Raw genomic sequence first — 24,576 nt, 5'->3', positions numbered from 1 at the left:
GGACACTGCTGAGAGACTTGCACTTTTCAGAGGATTCTTAGGCTTTATGTTTTTGAATCATTATGATCGAAGTTCACTGAAATCAGACTCAAGTGTGTGTGTGTGTGCTGTGGTAAGGTGTCAGCAGAGGGAAGGGGGCAGGAAAGGGATGAAAACCTTTCCCATTCAAGATGACTTAAGAGTCTCGCAATGGAATTCAGATATCTCAGAGCACCTTTTGGAAACCAGTGGATAAGGGCGCTTGTAGATGTGGAAGCCTGTTCACAAATGAGACCATGCAGCTTCCTGGAGGAGAGCTGAACCTTCAGGACAGAAGGAGAAAGGACTTGGTTGCTGCAGAGCCCTGCTGGGCAGAGGGAAAGGACAGTGCTGAGTACACTGTGAGGACAGCTGCCAGATTTAGCTTATAACTCAGGCCCTCATGCCTTTCAAGACAAGGCTGATAGAGAGCCAGCTCACTTGAAGTGTCTGCACCATCACATTACTGCCCTTGAGAGGTTCAGAGTTGAGGTAGAAACAGAATATGCACTAAAATGAAAAACAGAAAAGGTGAAATTAATGGGACAGGTAATTAGGTGGGGTTGGGTAGCCAGAAATAATGTTGTGGGTTAGGTGGTTTATAACCTTTAATGACAAACAGAGAGGAATGAATAAGCCTATCCAGATAGCAAAGTTTACTTGAGCAGAGTCCCATAATCAGAGACAGCACAGGCATGCAGTAATTAGTGGGTCTGTTTGGCTGGAATAGAAAATTCATGTAGGGCCGTAACAGGAGATAAGTCTGGAAAGGTTGTTTAGGGCCAGATGGGGAAGGGCCTTGAATGCCAAGATAAAGATTTTGGCATTTACCCTGGAGGCAGTGGGGAGCCATTTAACTTTTTTAGCAGTGGGGTTACAGGCTTAGAGTTGCACTTTTGGGAAATTAAAACAGTGGAAGTATGGAAGGAAGATAGGATGTGGATTGGAGAGCCTGGAGGTGAGGAGACTAATTTGGAGATCATTGAAAAGACCCAGGTGAGAAATAATGAGGACCTGGGTTCAATAGATGCAACAGGACCAGAGAGGAGAGCCAGGAGTTTGCAGTTGAATAGAGACATGGAGTGAGCCCATGGAAAGAGCCCAAGACCACTCTCAGCTTCCCACCTGGATAACTGTGGTGACATTGGTGCAATTTATAGAAACTGGGAGAACCAGGATAGACAAGAGGGGAAAGTGAGGAGTCTGTTAGTTTGAAATGCAAGAGAGCCAGCAGAACAAGTAGTTTAAAAGGCAGGAATTCCAGGAGGAGGTCAGTGGGGATGAGATCAGCGTGGCAGGGGTTCCCTTCCCTTGAGGTCGAATATAAGGCCATTGATTGGACTCAACGTGGTATATCAATTGGATGTTGTTATTCTTTCTCTCTGTACACACACACATACACTCACGGGAAGAGAAAGAGTCATATACTGATTCAATAAATATATTCTTGAAAAAAAAAAAAAGAGTTGTATGTATGTATAGAAACTAGTTTTGTTTGCTTCACCCCATGTGGTAAAACTTATGCCAGAAGCCCAGAAAGAGGGACAAAAAACAGCCCTGATGGTAAAACAGTGTGAGTCCACCAGGAAAGAATAATCAAAACTTATTAGAAACTAATTTCTTTTTTAAGATTCAGTTTTAAAGACTTAAAAATGACTGATCAATGCTCTAATAGAAATAGTATAAATGAAGTTGGATATTGATATAAAACTTTCCCACTTTCTTCCATTTTCCCCCTTATTTTATTTCTTTTTTTTTCCAATTTTATTTTATTTTATTTTATTTTTTAGTTTTTATTTTTAAATTTTAAAATCTTTAATTCTTACATGCTTTCCCGAACATGAACCCCCCTCCCACCTCCCCTCCCCATAACATCTTTCTGGGTCATCCCCATGCACCAGCCCCAAGCATGCTGCATCCTGCGTCAGACATAGACTGGCGATTCATTTCACATGATAGTATACATGTTAGAATGTCATTCTCCCAAATCATCCCACCCTCTCCCTCTCCCTCTGAGTCCAAAAGTCTGTTATACACATCTGTGTCTCTTTCCCTGTCTTGCATACAGGGTCGTCATTGCCATCTTCCTAAATTCCATATATATGTGTTAGTATACTGTATTGGTGTTTCTTAACAGTACAATGCAAAATCAGTTTCAGCAGCCCTGCTAAACTCAGAAGAATCCTGGAACATTGAGAAGGGCTTCCCCTAAGCAAAAGTTACCAAGCCCCAAATACAGAGAAAGGCTTAGAGTGGAAGATGAAATGTTCAAAACTTTTTTCTTAGAGTGGATGAGGAAATTCATTTACCACATTAAGTTGTCATTTCTAAAGCAAAATCTTTGAAATAAAAAATATTTGTTGGTCAAGAAACCTAGAAGTGCAATAATTCTGGAAGGAAATTCTTAAGTTTTGAACACGTAGGCTCTGCCAGTGACTTACTCTTTAACCCTCATGTTGCCTGATGACACCCTCTGGCTTCTCTGGCCACGTGAACTCCTCAGGGAGAATCCTTCCTGTCCGAGAGTCTCCATACAGTGTCGTCAAATGGTCATGAGGTTTGGAGGCAGATACTCTCAGGCATGAGTCCTGGTTCTGAGATTTATTACTTGTGTGATCTCAGATAGATCTCTTAGTTTCTTTGAGACTCAATATTCTCATCTGTTGCTGTAAGAATTAACTTTGCCAATGAGTAGTGGCTCAGAGATAAAGAGTCTGCCTATAATGCAGGAGACTCGGGTTCAATCCCTGGGTTGGGAAGATCCCCTGGAGAAGGACATGGCAACCCACTCCAGTATTCTTGCCTGGGATATCCCATGGACAGAGGAGCCTGGCGGGCTACATGTACTTCATTTACTCCGAGTCACAAGAGTCGGACACGGCTTACTAAACCACCACCAATGAGTGAAATAGGACTTTCGTGGTTGCTTTCCTGGTGGCTCTGCTGCCTGCCAAGCAGGAGACTTGGGTTCAATCCCTGGGTCCAGGAAGATCCCCTGGAGAAGGACATGGCAACCCACTCCAATGGGAAATCCCATTGACAGAGGAGCCTGGTGGACTATAGTCCATGGGGTCACAAAAGAGTTGGACTCGACTTAGCAACTAAACAACAAGTGAAATACACCCTTGCAGAGTGCCTGGAGTGTAATGGACACTGTAAAAAAAGTAAACGTATTTTAGGATAGTTTTATATTTACAAAAAGATCGTACAGAGAATTCCCAGATAACCCATGCCCAGTCTGTTCTACCATTAACATCTTATGCTGCTTTGGTACATTTGTCATGATCAATGAACCAATTAATACATCATCATGAAAAAAGTCTATACTTTAGTCAGATATCCCTAGTTTTTACCCAGTATCCTTTGTCTGTTTCAGAATCCTGTCCAGGATACTATGTAACATTTGGTCCTCAGGTCTCTGACAGTTTCATCAGACTTTCCAAGGTTTTAATGGTGTTAGCAGTTTTGAGGAATACTGGTCAGGTACTTTTGAGAATGTTTCTCAGTTCCTCAAATAGGGTTTGTCTTTTTTTCAGAATTAAACTCGTATTATAGATTTTGAGTGCTGGCTCAGAAGTAAAGAATCCACCTGCCATGCAGGAGACCCAGGTCCAATCCCTGGGTTGAGAAGATCCTCTGGAGAAGGGAATGGCAACACACTTCAGTATTCTTCTCTGGAGAGTTCCTTGGACAGAGGAGCCTGGCAGGCTGCAGTCCATATAGATATTGAGGAGAAAGACCACAAAGGTGACAAAGTGACATACCATTTTCATCCCATCCCATCAAAAGGGGATATTATCAAGACTTATCCTAGTTAACGTTGGCCATGATCACCTGGCTGAGATGGCTTTTGCTTGGCTGCTCCACTGCGAAGTCACTCCTGTTCGCTCCCTTCCCATACTGTACTCTATGGAAGGAAATCACCATGCCCACCCCAGACTTAAGGAGTATGGAGTTTTGCTCCACCTCTTTGAGGGAAAGCAGTCACAGAAATCGTTTGAAATTCTTCCGCGGAAGAGATTTCTCTATTCTCTCTCATTTATTTACATATTCAATCTTCTGTGTAAGGACTCATGGATATTTCATATTTTGTCTTAAAATCTAACACCCTTATTTATTTTTGTTGATTAAATTTTGTGGTTTGCACCAATGAAAGCTCTTTCAGTTGGCTCTTACATCCCTTTGATACCACATCATTGTGTGTGTTTTCCTTTGTCTTGTTTGAGTACTTCTTTATGTTCTGGCACTGTGAGTACTTCAGGCTTATCTTGTACATCACCTGCCCCAGACAGAAATCAGCTATTCCTCCAAAGAATCCTGTTTTGTTTTGTTTTGTTTTGTTTTTTACTGAAATGGATAATTTGTTTAATGTCATGTTTTCTGAGTTTAAGGACACACAGTGCAGATGCTAAGAATTCATTATAAAACTGTTAACATTGACAGTGTAGACAATTTGGTGCCTGAAAGTCAGCAGATATTTACTTTAGCGCCTCCTCTGTGCCAGCTATGGTACAGGTTTCTGAAAATTTAAGATGATACCAAGCACTCAATGAGTGCTTCCCACGAGGACTGTCTCTGTATACACTGTTCTAAGCATTTTTGTGCTGGGTCATTTCACCCTTGTAACAATCCTACTAAGAGTAGCTTCCATTATCTCTCTCATTTCATGGATAACAGTGACAGGATTCCTTTGCTCTCCTGGGGCTCACCTTCTGGTGATGAAATAGACAAGCAGGGGTGTTAGGAGCAGGAGAGGGACACCCAACTCATCTGTGGAACTGAGGAGAGCTTCCTGGGTGAGGCAATGCCTAAGCTAAGTCCTGGTGGCTGGAAGGGAAGTGTGAATAGAGTTGGTGGGGATTCAGCACACCAGAAAGGGAAATAGCCCTGAGAGAGGGGGTTGGTAAGCTGTCAGTCAGACGTTGCCAGGCAGGGAATGAGTAGCACGGGGCTGACAACAAAGACAAGTGGCCTGGTGTTTGAGTGTTGTGTTTGTTATGCTAGGTTGCTTGAACTTCTTTGTAAATGATAGGAGAGAGGGAGTGACGGGGTAAGGTCAGAGTTACGGGTCATTTTGATATGGTGTAGATGACAGGTGGGAGAGGTGAGACGAGAGGAAAAATGACTCATTAAGAGGGAACAGGAGGGATTTCCCTAGTGGTCCTGTGGTTAGGACCTCACCTTTCAGTGCAGAGGTTGCAGGGTCGATCCCTTGTCAGGGAGCTAAGATCCTTGTGGCCAAAAAATCAAAGCATGAAATAAAAGCAATATTGTAACAAATTCAGTAAAGACTTTAAAAATAGGCCACATAAAAAATATTTTTAAAAAAGAGGGAACAGCAAAGGTTCAGGGGAGAGGTTTTAGGACCACAACCAGGGCAGCGTCAGTGAGAGAAATAAGTTTGTATTTAATTAGTAGGACCTAGGGATTTCGAAATAGTACGGTTCTTGCACTTCTTTCCTTTCTAGAAAGTACAGTCTGAGTTCCAACGCAATATGGAATTTAGGAAGATGGCAGTGACGACCCTGGATGAGAGACAGCAAAAGAGACACAGATGTGTAGAGCGGACTTTTGGACTCTGAGGGAGAGGAAGAGGGTGGGATGATTTGGGAGAATGGCATTGAAACATGTATACTATCATGTAAGAAACAAATCGCCAGTCTATGTTTGATGCAGGATACAGGATGCTTGGGGCTGGTGCAGGGGATGATCCAGAGAGATGATATGGGGTGGGAGGTGGGAGGGGGTTCATGTTTGGGAACTCATGTACATCCGTGGTGGATTCATGTCAATGTATGGCAAAACCAATACAGTACTGTAAAGTGAAATAAAGTAAAAATAAAAATTGAAAAAAATAAAAAATAAAAGAGAGGGACCCAAAGAGAGTGATCTAAGGAGAAGCTCAGGAATTTGACTAGAGCATCCTAAGTTTTGGGAATCTGAGTTTTTCAGAAAAGAAGCAAAGAGATAAGAATCATAACATTCTTCTGTTACTGTGGTAGCATTTATCTGCACGAGCTATCAAATGCAATTATTATTATTATGTTAGAATGAGTATGTGATTTGGACCCAACCAAGGAACTCTACCAAGGTTCAATTCTACCTCTTCTTCTTAGCTGATCTATCTTAAGTCTCCATGAGGCTTAGTTACCTTATCTGTAAAGTGAAAAACAGTAATATCTACATCCTATAGCAATAAGGATGACAGTTAATGTATATAATACTCTTGACACACAGACAAGTGCCACCTATTATTATTAGTTTAAAATTGTCCCTGATTTACTGTCATTTCTCCTAAATTTACCTTATTCTTTAAGCTATCTTTTGAGAGTAAAATTTAGCATTCTCTCTTCATGTCAAGAAAGTTAGTCTCAGAGAAGTGAGAGGATTTGTCGAAAATTAAAAGCCCCAGAATAGATTTTTGAACACCCGAGTCTAGGGTTCTCACTGCAAGGTTTTTATCTGACAGAGACTTGGTGAATACAAAGCCAGTCTTTGGTCAATTATTTTGTTTATTCATTTAATGAACATTTATTCTATGACCAGAATATAGCAGGAATCAGATGAATAAAATTCCACTTCATGGACTTAACATTTGAGGTGGAGAAATGTACAAACAAACAGGCAGATAGAAAACCCGACATCAAAGAAAGCTAAGAGCTATAAAGGAAACCAAACTAGAATATGCCTAACCTGTAACAGTGTTTCCCCAGTGGCTCAGCGGTAAAGAACCCACCTGCAGTGCAGGAGACCTAAGAGTCGCAGGTTCAATCTCTGTGTCGGGAAGATAACAGGTTCAATCCCTGGGTCAGGAAGATCCTCTGGGGAAGGCACTGGAGGAGGGCATGGCAACCTACTCCAGGATTCTTGTCTAGAGAATCCCACGGACAGAGGAGCCTGGCAGGCTTCAGTCCATGGGGTTGCGAAAAGTCAGACATGAACACCTTCTTCCAACAACACAAGAGAAGATTCTACATATGGACATCACCAGATGGTCAACAGCGAAATCAGACTGATTATATTATTTGCAGCCAAAGATGGAGAACCTCTATACAGTCAACAAAAACAAGACCAGGAGCTGACTGTGGCTCAGATCATAAATTCCTTATTGCCAAATTCAGACTGAAATTGAAGAAAGTAGGGAAAACCACTAGACCATTCAGGTATGACCTAAATCAAATCCCTTATGATTATACAGTGGAAGTGAGAAATAGATTTAAGGGCCTAGATCTGATAGATACAGTACCTGATGAACGATGGACAGAGGTTCATGACATTGTACAGGAGATAGGGATCAAGACCATCACCATGGAAAAGAAATGCAAAAAGGCAAAATGGCTGTCTGAGGAGGCCTTACAAATAACTGTGAAAAGAAGAGAAATGAAAAGCAAAGGTGAAAAAGAAAGATATAAGCATCTGAATGCAGAGTTCCAAAGAATAGCAAGAATAGATAAGAAAGCCTTCCTCAGTGATCAATGCAAAGAAATAGAGGAAAACAACAGAATGGGAAAGACTAGAGATCTCTCCAAGAAAATTAGAGATACCAAGGGAACATTTCATGCAAAGATGGACTCGATAAAGGACAGAAATGGTATGGACCTAACAGAAGCAAAAGATATTAAGAAGACGTGGCAAGAATACACAGGAGAACTATACAAAAAAGATCTTCACGACCAAGATAATCACAATGGTGTGATCACTCACCTAGAGCCAGACATCCTGGAATGTGAAGTCAAAGGGGCCTTAGAAAGCATCACTACGAACAAAGCTAGTGGAGGTAATGGAATCCTAGTTGAGCTATTTTCAAATCCTGAAAGATGATGCTGTCAAAGTGCTGCACTCAATATACCAGCACATTTGGAAAAGTCAGCAGTGGCCACCAGACTGGAAAAGGTCAATTTTCATTCCAATCCCAAAGAAAGGCAATGCCAAAGAATGTTCAAACTACCGCACAATTGCACTCATCTCACAGGCTAGTAAAGTAATGCTCAACATTCTCCAAGCCAGGCTTCAGCAATACCTGAACCATGAACTTCCTGATGTTTAAGCTGGTTTTAGGAAAGGCAGAGGAAGCAGAGATCAAATTGCCAACATCCGCTGGATCATGGAAAAGCAAGAGAGTTCCAGAAAACATCTCTTTCTGCTTTCTTGACTATGCCAAAGCCTTTGACTGTGTGGATCACAACAAACTGTGGAAAATTCTGAGAGAGATGGGAATACAGACCACCTGACCTGCCTCTTGAGAAATCTGTATGCAGGTCAGGAAGCAACAGTTAGACGTGGACATGGAACAACAGACTGGTTCCAAATAGGAAAAGGAGTACGTCAAGGCTGTATCTTGTCACCCTGCTTATTTAAGTTCTATGCAGAGTATATCATGAGAAACGCTGGGCTGGAAGAAGCACAAGCTGGAATCAAGATTGCTGGGAGAAATCTCAATCACCTCAGATATGCAGATGACACCACCCTTATGGCAGAAAGTGAAGAGGAACTAAACAGCCTCTTGATGAAAGTGAAAGTAGAGAGTGAGAAAGTTGGCTTCAAGCTCAACGTTCAGAAAATGAAGATCATGGCATCTGGTCCCATCACTTCATGGGAAATAGATGGGGAAACAGTGGAAACAGTGTCAGACTTTATTTTGGGGGGCCCCAGAATCACTGCAGATGGTGACTGCAGCCATGAAATTAAAAGACGCTTACTCCTTGGAAGAACAGTTATGACCAACCTAGATAGCATATTCAAAAGCAGAGATAGTACTTTGCCGACTAAGTTCCGTCTAGTGAAGGCTATGGTTTTTCCTGTGGTCATGTATGGATGTGAGAGTTGGACTGTGAAGAAAGCTGAGTGCCAAAGAATTGATGCTTTTGAACTGTGGTATTGGAGAAGACTCTTGAGAGTCCCTTGGACTGTAAGGAGATCCAACCAGTCCATTCTGAAGGAGATCAGCCCTGGGATTTCTTTGGAGGGAATGATGCTGAAGCTGAAGCTCCAGTACTTTGGCCACCTCATGCAAAGACTTGACTCATTGGAAAAGACTCTGATGCTGGGAGGGATTGGGGCCAGGAGGAGAAGGGGACGACAGAGGATGAGATGGCTGGATGGCATCACTGACTTGATGGACGTGAGTCTGAGTGAACTCCGGGAGTTGGTGATGGACAGGGAGGCCTGGCGTGCTGCAATCCAGGGGGTCGCAAAGAGTCAAACATGACTGAGCGACTGAACTGAACTGACTGAACCTGTAACGTGTTCTTTATTGATCCTACTCTAACTACTTTGCCCAGATTAAATTTTCCCCAGGTGACTGTCCTACCTTAGTGGGTTTCTTTCATTTTAAGACCCATGTTTCCCATTGACACCATGGAAAGAAAAGGAGCTGTGAGAGGAGGCGTTTTGGCAGAACCATATAAATATTGGCAAGAATCTTTCTTAAAAACACTAGCAAAAGTTCTACCTCAATTTGGGACACAATATTTTCTTAAAGCACTTATGACTGTTGGTTTGAATAAAGGGAAGAAGCAGAAATACAATTAAAAACAGCTGTCTAGAAGAAAATCACAAGTTAAGAGATATAACTGATTTAACCATTAGTAGCCTTAGAAATATTCTGGTATCTTTTCTGCAGCCATTTTCTCTGTTGTTTAATGACAGCCCATGGTATATAACTTTTTTCATACTGTTTTTCATTAAACATTGTAACACAAGCAGATTCACAAACCACCAATAGCTCTCTGCCAACATAATTTGTAATATCTGCATGATATTCCATCATGTGAGCATAGAATAATTCATTTAACCTTTCCATTATTGTTTATTATTTCTTTTTTTTCCCCCTTTGGTATATCCAGTTTCCATCATCTAATTCTTTGAGGGTATCATCCTAAAACTTCACTGCCCTAAAGCAACATTTCTTTATTATTTCTCATGCTTCTGTTGGGTGGCTAGGTGGATCTACTGGTTTACTTTGGACTCACTCAAGCAGTTGCTGTTGGCTAGAGGCTCAGCTGAGTTTGAAGGTTTAAGATGGCCATATTCCTACGCCTGGCAGCTGGTGCTGGCTGAACACTGGCCTACCCTCTTCTCCTCAGTGCTTCTGTCCTCTTATAAGCCAGACTGACTTCCTACAGGGAGGTCTCAGGGAGGCGTGCCATGAGGGGCCAGCGAAAGTCCAAGACGTCTTGAGGTCTAAGTTCTCAAACTAGTGAAACTTCACTTCCATCCCATTCCTTTGGTCAAGACAAGTCCCACAGTCGGTCCAAAATCAAGGGATAGAAAAATAAATGCTACCTCTGGATGTCAGGAGCACTGAAGTCACTTTATGAGGGAACACACGTGCAGGGATGTAATGGATCTGCGGCTATTCATCTTATGAGAGATTAGCACACAACATGCTACGATGAACGTTTCTATAAGCAAAGCTTTATGTTTTAGAGTCAAAAATATTACTTCCTTTGAATCAACCCATAGATTTTTATTCATTAGGGAAAATATTAAGATGCATTTTTAAGGCTCTTCATACAAAGGCAATTTTGCTTCCCAGAATATACTTGGATAACCATTCACTGTCTCTGCTTTCTAAGAGAGAAGAAATTCAATTGATCAAACTCAAATAAAAAATGTTAATTATTATGTTCCATCAGAATTAAAAGTAGGATTCTTTTCTAAAGGAATAAAGCAGCTCAGTGGCAATGAGTTAGATTTTTCTATCTCTGATTATGGATAACATTCTCCTTGGCATAAATGAAATCTTGGGTGAGGAGTTGGAGGCAGACCAGATTTCAGATCCATCTACCAAACAAATCCCTTGTGATTTGAATGTATGAATTTGTTGAGATTTCCTGATGGCTAACAATATGCCTTCATGTTAGCAATGACAAAAAACTAATAGCTGGGCATGGTATTAAAAAAAAGGCCTCTTTTTCATGTAATTGAATTCTTCAATCTTCCACTGCATTCATTGAGAAGAACTCTTGGGATGAATTTCTTTGAAATCTCTGCCACTGATTTTATTTTCTGATATGTTGACCTTCCTCATCTTGAGACATGTTGCAAGATTGGCAGGCTTCGTTTTCTGTGCATCAGATACAGTGAAAGCTGTGTTAAGGCTCCTGCCATTGAAATTTATTCAGTGTGGATGCTAATGAAGAATTTTAAAGTGATCTAGTCTGCTTCGCTCCTCTTTTTCTCATTTATCTAGAAGGGGGAGAAATAACATCTCCTTAGGAAACAGAACTGAAAAAATAATGACCACATCTCTCCTTCACAACTTAGTCAGGTTTTCAGCTCACTCTGTGTATTTTATTTTGAGAGGCAAACCATAAATCTGTATCAAGGATAGTGGTGATTATTATTTTTATTATTAAAGAATAGGTAAGTGTCTTGTTAGTAATTTCCCTGCCTAAATTCCCTCCACATGCATCAATTTATACAATGTACTTAGTTACCATTTATCAGTCATCCCTTAGGCAATGCAGATGTGAATTAGTTATGGCCCCTTCCTTGAAAGCAGTTCACAGTCAAGTATAAAGTGTAGACATGAACCAAATTGACCCAGATAAGCCTAAAACCTCACCTAAAGACAGTGCTCAAAATAAGAATGTGTGAAAGAGAAAATATCTTCTCTCCATCCAGTAAACATAATAATAAATACATGCTTTATTCAACATAATGTCTACAACACGTTTGTCACAGTCTATATATAACTTCCTTGCTTCTTCTTTCTCATTACATGCATCTAGAAAAAAACCCCAATCTGGAATAAACTGAGCCCATCTTTTCTTGTTTTCATGACAGCACAGGTGACTGGAGGGTCACTTCAGTGGGCAGACTGGCATGAACACCAACTCCCAAAGGATCAGCCTTTCCATATTGTCTTACTCTCTATGATAAAATTTCCCTCCTGCCCTTTTCCCCTCCTAGTACAACAGAGGAGAGTGGTCTCAGTTCCTTTGCCCAGACTAGGTTATTTACATAGGCTTTCAAATGTGTCCTTTGGAATGAAGTTCCTTCCCATCATCATGTCGACATGCTCAAGTCTTCATTTTTAAATCAACGGATATATAATCTTCCAGAAACCCTATCCATTCCCCCACCAACTAGAACTTGTTCTGTCTCTTAATTTCCCACCTATTCTTCTCAAAAGTTCTGGCTTTTATTGCCCTCTCCATTACAAATGCTATTATTTTCCCTTTGGCCTCTTCTAATCGGGTTTCTTTCCGATTGTTTCATTCAAATGGCCCTCCCGAGTCAACAGGTGGCTGTGATGTCATCGACCGCAAAGGCCTCACAGCAGCACCCGCTTCCACCACCTCCCTGCCCTGTGTGCCTTTGCTGATCACACCTCTCTCCACTGAATACCTCTGCCTTCCTGATCAATGGGACACACTTGCCCTGGTTTTCTCATTTCTGGTCACTCCTCTGTGCCCTTTCAGGTCCACCTTTTTCTACCTGGCCATTAAATTATGGAGTTTCATAAAGCACCACTGTAGGCCTCTTCTCAGACTGTCCTCTACCCCATATACACCTGTAGCCTCAAGGACCACCTAAAAGCACCCATGTGTATCTCCAGTGTGGAGATACATCTTTCCTGAGCTCCAGACATATGTTTCTTGCTACTTCGTATCTGCATTTAGATGCCTCAAGAGCATCTGCACACCCGAAATAGCATTCATGACTTTGTCTTCTTCCAAGATTCCCCATCTCTATGTCACCACCTTTCACTGAATTTCACAGTAAAATTTTTTTTTAAAAAAAGGCCAAAACCCCAAAACCTGAGAGTTATCTTTGACACATTCTTCCTCAATCCTGATCCCAGACCAAATCCAATTAAATATAACTCTGAGATCTTGGACCATTCATTTCTTCTTTTTTTTAATTGAAGTATAGTTGCTTTATAGTGTTGTATTGGTTTCTACTGTACAGCAAAGTGAATCAGCTCTAGGTCCATACACATGTCCCTCTTTGTTGGACTTCCTTCCCATTTAGGTCACCACAGAACATTGAGTGGAGTTCCCTGTGCTATACAGTAGGTTCTCACTAGCTATCTATTTCATGCACAGTTTTCAATAGTATGTGTGTGCGAATCTCAATCTCCCATTTCATCCATCCCCACTTCCCCCTTGATATCCATAGCGTTGTTCTCTACATCTGTCTCTATTTCTACATTTCCTCCCCCTTTCCCAGGCTCTGCCCTGGTATGAGCTACTGTCACTTCCTCTCAGGGTCTATTGCAATGACCTCTAGCTAGTCATTCTGATTCCCCGCTTACCCTCTTCTGCATCAATCTTCAAGCAACCACCAAATCGATCATTAAAAATGCAGAACTGAGTTATCACCTTTGTGATTAAAATCCTCCAGTGGCTCTTCGTGACTCAAAAGATAGAGGTCAAAATCTTTAATGTGTCCTGAAAAGTCTCCCATAGTCTGATTTCTTCCCATTTCCTCATCCTTCTGATACTTGCCCTCCATCATTACCCCTTCTCCCTGCTAGAGTATATTATTAGTGTTTTCTCTGTTGGAAACCCTGTCCTCCACTCTCTTCACCTAGTTTACACCCATTTATCCATCAGACATGTATGCAGAAATTTACCTCCTGGGAGAAGTTTTCCCAGAATCTCAAGACTAGTTCACATCTCCTGATTATATACTCTTACAATATACTCCAGTAATTATTTAATTAATATTTGTGTCCCTCACTACACTAGAAACTGTAGAGAGGCTGTCTTTTTGACTTACAATTGTTTTTCCCAGGGTGTATCCCAGTGCTTGTAACAGAGTTGACATTCAACAACTGTTTTCATGGAGCACATGTTATGTGCCAGTCGTAGCTCTGGGGGTGACATGAAGATGAACAAAACAAAACCAGCAAAACCAGTCACTGCTTTTAGGAACCCTATGCTGTAGTGGAAGAGGCATAGCATTAAACAAGTAAAATACATTACATTAGGAAATGATAAATTAGGCATTTGGAATTAACATCTGCACACTACAATATATAACATAGATAACCAACAAGGAACTTCTATATAGTGTAGGGAACTATAGTCAACATTTTATAATAACCTATAAGGGAAAATAATCTGAATATATATACTACATAACATATGTATATTTGGAGAAGGAAATGGCAACCCACTCCAGTATTCTTGCTTGGAGAATCCCAGGGACAGCAGAGCCTGGTGGGCTGCTGTCTATGGGGTCGCACAGAGTCAGATACAACTAAAATGACTTAGCAGCATACATATGTATATGTAATATATATATTACATATATTTGTATATAATATATATTACACACATATGTATATGTATATAATATACATATGTGTATATGTGCATACATATACATATGTAATATATATTACATATATACACATATATTTATACATATGTAATATATATATTACATAGACATATGTGTGTATATATATATGTAACTAAATCACCTTGCTGTATACCTGAAACTAAGACAACATTGTAACTCAATTATGATTAAATTTCTTTAAAAAGCAAATAATAAGTGTTGTAAGAAAAAGCAGAGCAAAGGAATTGAGAATATTAGGTGGTGGCGGATTGAGGCTCTTTCATTTAGGGTCTACAGTCTAATTGGGATAGAGAATTCCTCTATGAAGACGTGGCATTTAAGAAGAGACTTAAGTTAAAGTGATGAAACAGACATGGAAAGGAGCAGAAGAAGAGCTCTCTGTACAGAAAACAAGGACATGGGGGAATGAGTATATGTGAGGGATAAGGAAAATCATGGGTGTGGGGAAGAGAGGAGAGCCATGCCAGTAGAAAATGAGGTTGGAGAGGAGGCAAGGGCAGACCACGGAGCAGCGAAAGTGTTCTCAGTGAAGGATGCAGTCTTCAGAGCTGGACACCATGTTGGGGGAAAAATACTGAAACAAGCATGTTTTCAGAGTCCTGATCTGTGGGCTCCAGTCCCAGTTCTGCCATCAGCAGCTGAGTGGTGCTGAAAGCAAACATGGTCTCTCTGCTCCTCACTTCCTCATGCGGTGAGTGGGAGTTTGGGACTAGACCATCTCTAATATTCTCTCAAGGTTGAAAATCCTTTTTGAAAAATAAACATCATTTGATCAGAACTGAATCAAAGGTCTTAGTCTGCCACGATGATTTTCTTCTGAGTCTTAATTTTACTGTTTAAAATAGAAATAGAAGAGCCTTCTCTCAGGTTTGGCATGCCAACCAGCAGACATGGTAGGATCGAGAGCTCTTTTGCTTTCTAAACCTGTAGCTAAAACTTTCTGAGAATTTATACAATAGAAGACACAGTTATAGGTGCTGTCTACCTGGCATTTTGTCCTCAAGACAATCTCAAGAGGTAGATCTCTTTAACAGACCAGGAGAGAGTAAAAACCTCGAGTTCCCTCAGGCAGTTAAATGGCAGATACAGTTTTGCACTCAGAGCTGCTTGGCATCGAGTTTGAGGATCCTCATTAGAACACAGGGTCTATACATGTGAGTGCAGAGGTGGTATAGGGAAGTGAGGAACTGTCTGAAATTCAGTCCCGGGGCATTGTTGATGTATAAGAAATTTTGTGAAGAGAGACACCACATTTGTATTCCAGTAAATAAGACTGCTTGAGCATCACTTAATCACAATAATTTTTTCCAAATTCTTAGGAGAGAAATCTATTTTGTGAGCCAGAGTTCATCACAAAACAATATTCATTCCTTCTTATATTTGTTCTTTTATCCCTTGAGCCCCTTACTATGTATTAGGTCACACCTAGTCACTTGTTGTTCAGTCGCTCAGTTGTATCCTACTCTGCACCCCCATGGACTGCAGCACACTAGCCTTCCTTGTCCTTCACTATTCCCCAGAGTTAGCTCAAACAGATGTCCATTGATTTGGTGATGCTAACCAACCACCTCATTCTCTGTTCCCCCCTTCTCCTCCTGCCCTCAATCATTCCCAGCATCAGGGTCTTTTCCAATGAGTCAGTTTTTTGCATCAGGTGGCCAAAGTATTGGAGCTTCAGCTTCAGCATTAGTCCTTCCAATGTATATTCAGGGTTGATTTTCTTTAGGATTGACTGGTCTGGTCTCCTTGCTGTCCAAGAACTCTCAAGAGTCTTCTCCAGCACCATGGTTCAAAAGCATCAATTTTTCAGAGCTTTATGGTCCAACTTTCACATCCATCCATGACTACTAGAAAAACTTGACTATATGGACCTTCGTTGGCACCTAGTTACTAATAGTACAGAAATGAAGGGGACTCCCTTGACCTTCATACAGTGTCTAAAGGACTATACAGTTTCTAAAGCAAATATAGAAGAGACTTCCCTGGTGGTTCATGGGATAGGGTAGCTTATCCCTTTTCCAGGGGATTTTCCCAACCCAGGAACTGAATCAAGGTCTCCTTCACTGCAGGTGGATTATTTACCAGCTGAACTACCAGGAAAGCCGGAATCTGTATATGACTACTGGAAAAACCAAAACTTTAACTATGTGGACCTTTGTCAGCCAAGTAATGTCTTTTCTTTTTAATATGCTATCTAGTTTTTTCATAGCTTTTCTTCCAAGGAGCAAGCATCTTTTATTCTCAAGGCTGCGGTCACTGTCTGCAAATTTTGGAGCCTAAGAAAATAAAATAAATAATAGTAAACCTTATCACCAGTACCTCTTAGATAAGATGAGATGTTGCTAATACTCCGTGCTCCTAATGCAGGGGTCTGGGATCAAACCCTGGTCAGGGAACTAGATCCCACATAGTGCAACTCAGGCCCAACACACCCAAATAAATAAATACATAAATATTAAATAAAAAAAAACACGAGAATAAAAATGACATCACACTTCAACTATTGGTGTAAGCAGAGCCCTATGCGGTGTTGAGTGAGAACTGAGGGGAAGCTATATGGAAATCCAAAAGAACTTTGCACAGAAAATGTTGCTCAGAGCTCAGATGCTTCGCCAAGATACAGAACTCACCAGCGCTAAAGAGCAGGGTTATCACCTCTCTTGCTTTGCACCCTGTCCTATCCTGCATAGACCCTTACATACATATTTATTCCACATTTTAATATCTAGGAAATGAGGTTGCATCCTCAAGTTGCTGACATCTTATCATTCCCCCTGGCCAACAGGAAGTCATCACTACCTCTGCTCACATACCTGGTCAGAGTTCATTCTGCCATCACTTCTGCTGAGTTATGCACACTGCTGGTACTAAATGTGATGAGTTGGACTGACAGTTAAAGGATTTAAAAAAAGATTATAGCATGATTCAGCTTTGAAATGAAATGTTATTTCTACTCAGGAAAGCACAGCAACAGAGTTGCAAGATAGAGATCACATATGTGTCTAAGAAATCTCTTGGTCAATAGAAAATTCAGATTCTAAATGCCATGAAAGTATTGTCATAACTTTTAATTGGCAGCATCATTTTTTTCCTGTTGTTGTTGTTCAGTCGCTCAGTCATGTCCGACTGTTTGTGATCCCATGGACTGCAGCATGCTAGGTTTCCCTATCTTCCACTATCTCCCAGAGTTTGCTCAATCTCAGGTCCATTGAATTGGCGATGCATCCAACAGTCTCATCCTCTGCCACTCCATTTATCCTCCTGCCTTCAGTCTTCCCCAGCATCAGGGTCTTTTCCAATGAGGCAACTCTTTGCATTAGGTGGCCAAAGTAGTAGAACTTCAGGTTCACCATCAGTCCTTCCAATAAATACTCAGGGTTGATTTCCTTTAGGATTGACTGGTTTGAACTCCTCACTGTCCAAGGGATTCTCAAGATTCTTCTCCATCAGTATAATTCAAAAGCATCAATTCTTCAGCACTCAACCTTTTTTATGATCCAACTCTCACAGCCGTACATGCTGTGCTGTGCTTAGTCGCTTGGTCGTGTCTGACTTTGCAACCCCATGGACTGTACCACACCAGGCTCCTCTGTCCATGGGGATTCTCCAGGCAAGGATACTGGAGTGGATTGCCATGCCCTTTTCCAGGGGATCTTCCCAACCCAGGTCTCCTTCATTGCAGGAGGATTATTTACCACCTGAACCACCAGGGAAGCCCAAGAATACTGGAGTGGGTAGCCTATTCCTTCTCCAGGGAATCTTCCTGACCTAGGAATCAAACTGGGGTTTCCTGCATTGCAGGCAGATTATTTACCAGCTGAAGTACAAGGAAAGACCCAATCCATACATGACTACTGGAAAAACTAAAACTTTGACTATATGGACCTTTGTCAGCCAAGTAATGTCTTTTCTTTTTAATATGCTCTCTAGGTTTGTCATAGCTTTTCTTCCAAGGAGCAAGCATCTTTTAATCTCAAGGCTGCAGTCACTGTATGTAGTGATTTTGGAGCCTAGGAAAATAAAATAAATAATAGTATACCTTATCACCAGTACCCCTTAGATTAGATGAGATACTGAATTTCAGTTAAGTGAAGCATATCTTGTAATTTTGGAGGAAGGGGGCATGTGGAATCTTAGTTCTCCAACCGAGGATCAGATGTGCGTCCCCTACGGTAGAAGCATGGAGTCTTAACCACTGGACTACCAGGAAAGTCCCCATATCTTATAGTTTTAAAAGTTGTATTGATTCACATTAAACTTGGGACCCACTTTATATCATTCAGGCTGTTTGGGTAACTCCGGCCATCCTATCTCTGTGCAGTTAATCCTTTTAACCCACATTCAAGACTTCACATATTTTCCATACTGTGATAGCACTGTGTTAAAAGCAGCTTGGGTTTCAGGCTGTTGCGAAGGTCTCTAATTGTGATTCAGTTATCCCATATATTAGCCACAGCCTGTGTCATCTCTGTTGACGGTTCCTGGTCACCAAAGGATGATCTTATTATCTAAGCACATTATGTCTAAGGAATTTCACAGCTGAAGCAAGGTACAGAATGACCTACTCTAAAACAAGAGCGATTAACAAGTTTGGAGCCGAGCCAAACGTGAGAACAAGGTTGTTATTGGCATGATTTTAATCATGATAGACAATTAGCCAAGCTTAATTATATTGAGACGGAAAACCAGAATGAGTGGCAGTAATGAATTTCTCTGGGAACTCTCCTGTGTCTCCAACTCAAACTGGCTGACCTGTAAAGAGTGGAAAATGATAAAAGATGTTTGCCCACATGTACAAGCTGTGTTTACCTCTAGGAGCTATCTGCATGGGGAAGAAGTCTGGAGGATGCCCCTTTTTGCGGGAACTCAACACGGAACCCAAATGGAATTCTCGAGTTCTACTGGCATTTTTGCTTCAGGAAGGAGATGCAGAGAGAGGAAACACATTTTAGCTGAATGCGGGCACATTAAATGTTAATGTGATTATGTAGCTGGGAATTCTTTAAATGTCGCCTGTGGCTGAAGTATGACTATAGTTGTATGTTAGCACTTTTTGGTGTTATAAAAGCTTAATATTTTCACTGACTGTGTCAAGCCCAAATAGAACACTTGAAACTTCAATAGGGTCAGAAAGTGATTAGAATGTAAAAATTTTTTAACAATTTGACACTCCTTGCCTCTAGGTTTAGAAATGGAATTGAATATGAAATTCTCCCTAAGTCTCCAGTCTCTTTTTCCATTATGGATTTTAATTGACTTCTTATAATTAAAACACAGAAGAAAGAAAAATTGCGGACAAAACTCAAAATCTCTATAGTTCATATATTTCTTTAGCGTTCACAGAGGGTACCAATCTTTCATCCTCACACCAAACACACACACACACACACACACACACAGGCACAGACCTGGGAAGATGAACTTGTCTCACTGTAAAGATGAAGAAGCTAAGCCTCTGGGGATTGTAACTTAGCTCAGTCAAATGGCAAAAGTATACACAGGGCTTCTGATTCTGAGACCAGGTTTTAAAAATAATAAAGAATAAGGAACAGAAAGGGGGGGAAATGAATGGGAAAGAAAGGAGGAAGGGAGGAAGGAAGGAAGAGGTAGGGAAATGAAAGAAAAAACATAAAAGGAACAACTTTCAGTCAAAGTTTGAGATAGACCTTTCCAGTGTAATGGACGCTCTCAATGGCAAAACCAACTCAATTTGTGTGCAGGTCTGGGCTGTGAATAAATCAGCCTGCCTTTCCCTCTCCTTCGCTTTTTTTCTTTCTTTTATCTTTCCCTATCTTTATTCCTTGTACTCAGTACTTTTACTTGATACCTCCTGTATTTCCAGAAATAGTACTTGGCAGGAAAATTCTGTTTGTATCCTGTGATGAAAAAAAAAAAAAATCTCTTATCATTTTATTCCCTTTGTAGGTCAGCCAGTTTGAGCTGGAGAGATAGAAAAACATGATACAAAATCAGATCCTATGCCCATGCTCAGAGCCACATTATTCATAATCATAATTTCACTAAAAAGTGGAAGCAACACACGTGTCCATTATCAGATGAATGTATAAATAAAATATGGTAGATGCATACAATGTAATATTATCCAGCCTTAAAAAGGAAGGAAATTCTGACACATGCTACAACATTACAACATGGATGGAGACATTACACTAGGTGAGATGAGGCAATCATAAAGGGGCAAATACTGTATGTTTCTGATTATATGCAGTGCTTCAAGTAGTCAGATTCAGAGTCGGAAGTAGAATGGTGGTTGCCAGGGCCTGGAGGGGCAGGGGATGGGGAGTTATTGTTTAGCGGGTACAGAATTTGAGTTTGGGGAAGATGAAAATGTTGTGTCGGTGGACGATGGTGATACTTAATGCCACTAAATATAGTTACTGCCACTGAACTGGATACTTCAAAAGTGGTTAAAATAGTAAAACTGTTGTTACATATAGTTTGCCATAAAAATCATTAGATCCCTAACGTTCAGTGGAGGCCCTGAACTCTGTCCTAACAACCTCTGGAGGGGATAAAGGCTGCACTGTGACACGTGACTTGTGCTCTGATAGCGAGCCTGAGAACATAACCCAGCCTAAGAATCTCCACAGAGCTAGAACCCACTCTGTGAACCATGTGTGGCAGATGCCTGAATTAAGCCTGAAAGGAGCTCTAATTTCTCCAAGCAAAGTCAAGGGACCAAGGTAGATGGTTGTTCCATACAGAGAGCCTCACAGAGGCTCCCGAGAGCCTGGTGTGACCTAGGAGATGCAAGAAGTCCTTGGTGGCTACAGCCCACAGTTCAAGGACAACTAGCTACTTTGAAAATACATCTGCTCCTCTTCCTCCTGGAGCATTAATGTGACTGGCCCTTTGGGTCAAAAACATGTTTGAAACCTGGGCCATTCTGTTTTGAAAGTCATTTCTCCTACCATTCTCCTAGGCTCTAGAGTTGTGCTGTCCAATATGGTGCCTGCTTAATTTAAATCTAATGGATTAAAATTAATTATTATATTACTCAGTCACACTAGCCACATTTCAAGGATGACTACTAACATTTCAAGTGTGGCTAGTGACAACCAATATGGCCAGCATAAATATAAAGCATTTTCAACATCCCAGAAAGTTCTGTTGAATAGCCCTGCTTCAAAGTTTGCAAAGTAAATGAAATGAACTGTTAATTGCTCAGTTGTGTTCGACTCTTTGCTACCCCATGAAACTGGGGCTTGCCAGGCTCTTCTGTTAATAGGCTTCTCCAGGCAAGAATACTGGAGTGGATTGCCATTTCCTTCTCCAAGATTACAAAGTAAACTGCCTATTAATTGCCTGTTAATTTATTTATGTGTGTGAACATCACACAAAACCTTGACATTCTTATTCACATTTTGTAGAAAAGGAAACTGCAGCTTAGGGAGCCTGAGTACCTCACTGATGTTTTCACAGCTATCAAGCAGTAATGCTGGAATGTAAAATCCTCTGAGCCCAGCCCCATGACACCCTGCATTAATCCATAACTGCTCCCACCTCCCCCCTCCGCCTTTGGCCTTTTTTTCACTCCTGCTCAACCTTGAGATTATTCTTCCTAAAAGACCCCTTTTCATGAGATCATGCTTCTGAATTTCTTTGTCAACTGGAGGAAACACAGATCTCTTAGTTTGACAATCAAGCCCTTCCGCAAATCAGAATAAATACACTTGGCAGTTTCTTCCTCTCCCTTTCCTCTTTTTCAATGCTCATCTCTTCTCCAAGCACAGAATTTATCAGTTTCATTCCAGTCTTAGAGCCTTTTCTGTGCAGGTTATCTTCCTGGACTACTAACCTTTTTCTTTCTGCCTATGGGAATCTCACTTAACTTTCAAGCTCTAGTTCATGATTCACCTATTCTAGAAAATCTTACTTGATCAACCTCAGTCTGGGCTGCAAGAGCTACTGTTCCTCTCTTTCCAGAAAGCATCTACTATGTTACTTCCTGGAACACTATATCTCTGCTTTAACAAGAAGCCATTCTTTCTTCTCCTATGTGGTATTGCCCATGTAGGACCTCATGTAGACCACATTCTTCATCTTGTTTCTTTCTCTTTCTTTTTTTAACTTTATTTTTAATTGGAGGAAGCTGCTGTAGAGCACAGGGAGCTCAACTCAGGGCTCTGTGATGACCTAGAGGGGTGGAATGGTGGGGGTTAGGTGGGAAAGAGGCACATTCCTCATCTTCATGAACTACTCTTTCAGGTATGGACCCTTCGTGATAACTGTTGTCTACTCTGCTGTTCTTACTTACTGGATTCATTTTATCCATGTTTTGCGTGACTCTGGCCCCACCTGCTATGTGCCAGCCATTGTACTGGGCACAGCTACATTTTTCAAAAACTTTTTACTTTGTATTGGGGTGTCGTGGATCAACAATGCTGTGAGAGTTTCAGATGAAGAGCAAAGGGATGCAGCCATACATAGACATGTATCCATTCTCCCCTCCCATCCAGGCTGCCATATATCATTGAGCAGAGTTGCACTATCTACATAGTAGGTTCCAGTTGGTTATCCATTTGGCACAACTGCATTTCTTCTATGTTGTCTTCCAACAACCCTATGAGGAGAAAGATGTCATTATCCCAACTTTACCCATGAGGTAACTGAGGCTCAGTGAGAACAAAAGAGTTTCTCATTCACAAATATGTGAAGTGACAAGGTCAGAATTTAAACTGCAGTCCACCTGACTCCAAAGCCCCTCCTTTCTTCTTTGTTGTAGTTCAAGCTTCTCCTGTACTTATTTAGGCTATTATAGCGAGTACATAAATGCTGTGTCCTTCTCAGCTTTGAAAAACTCCGGCCTGTAAATTATATTCAACACATAATAAAAAAGAATCTGTTACAGTTGTTCCTCCAAAACTCTGCAAGTTCCTAGTATATCAACTTTCCACTTTGGATATGGCATCAGACTTGAAATACTATGGGGAGTGGGGGCAGGAGGAATAGACAGTTCAAAGCTCTTGCCTTGGTTTGAAGAAACTCCATAACTCATTGTTTTGACACCATCCAAATAACAGTGGTTACGAATTTTGACTTTTTATTAAATGAAAGTAAGTAAGACGGTAGGTGTTGCAAGAGGGCAGACACAGTGAAACCATAATCACAGAAAACTAGTCAATCTAATCACACTAGGACCACAGCCTTGTCTAACTCAATGAAACTAAGCCATGCCCTGTGGAGCCACCCAAGGCAGGCGGGTCATGATGGAGAGGTCTGACACAATGTGGTCCACTGGAGAAGGGAATGGCAAACCACTTCAGTATTCTTGCCTTGAGAACCCCATGAACAGTATGAAAAGGCAAGATGATAGGATACTGAAGAGGAGCTCCCCAGGTCAGTACGTGCCCAATATGCTACTGGAGATCAGTGGAGAAATAACTCCAGAAAGAATGAAAGGATGGAGCCAAAGCAAAAACAATACCCAGTTGTGGATGTGACTGGTGACAGAAGCAAGGTCCCATGTTGTAAAGAGCAATATTGCATAGGAACCTGGAATGTCAGGTCCATGAATCAAGGCAAATTTGAAGTGGTCAAATAGGAGATGGCAAGAGTGAACATCAACATTCTAGGAATCAGCGAACTAAAATGGACTGGAATGGGTGACTTTAACTCAGATGACCATTATATCTACTACTGCAGGCAGGAATCCTGTAGAAGAAATGGAGTAGCCATCATGGTCGACAAGAGTCTGAAATGCAGTACTTGGATGCAATCTCAAAAATGACAGGATGATCTCTGTTCATTTCCAAGGCAAACCATTCAATATCACAGTAATCCAAGTCTATGCCCCAACCAGTAATGCTGAAAAGCTGAAGTTAAACAGTTCTATGAAGACCTATAGAACTTTTAAAACTAACACTCAAAAAAGATGTCCTTTTCATTATAGGGGACTGGAATGCAAAAGTAGGAAATCAAGAAACACCTGGGGTTACAGGCAAATTTGGCCTTGGAATATGGAATGAAGCAGGGCAAAGACTAATAGAGTTTTGCCAGGAAAATGCACTGGTCATAGCAAATGCCCTCTTCCAACAACACAAGAGAAGACTCTACACATGGACATCACCAGATGGTCAACACCGAAATCAGACTGATTATAGTCTTTGCAGCCAAAGATGGAAAAGCTCTATACAGCCAACAAAAACAAGACCAGGAGCTGACTGTGGCTCAGATCATGAACTCCTTATTGCCAAATTCAGACTGAAATTAAAGAAA

At 41.1% G+C, this 24,576-nt stretch overlaps 1 protein-coding gene across 2 annotated transcripts in view; it reads left to right on the top strand.

The window, feature by feature from the left end:
- Positions 1–24,576, top strand: part of DAB1 (DAB adaptor protein 1) — a 1,363,191-nt gene that overhangs the window by 786,732 nt on the left and 551,883 nt on the right. The window lies entirely within an intron of this gene.

This window comes from Ovis aries, chromosome 1 (genome assembly GCF_016772045.2).
Source record: "Ovis aries strain OAR_USU_Benz2616 breed Rambouillet chromosome 1, ARS-UI_Ramb_v3.0, whole genome shotgun sequence".
Lineage (NCBI taxonomy): Eukaryota > Metazoa > Chordata > Mammalia > Artiodactyla > Bovidae > Ovis > Ovis aries.
The sequence above is the reverse complement of the archived record's forward strand: the minus strand, read 5'-3'. Positions and strand labels throughout refer to the sequence as shown.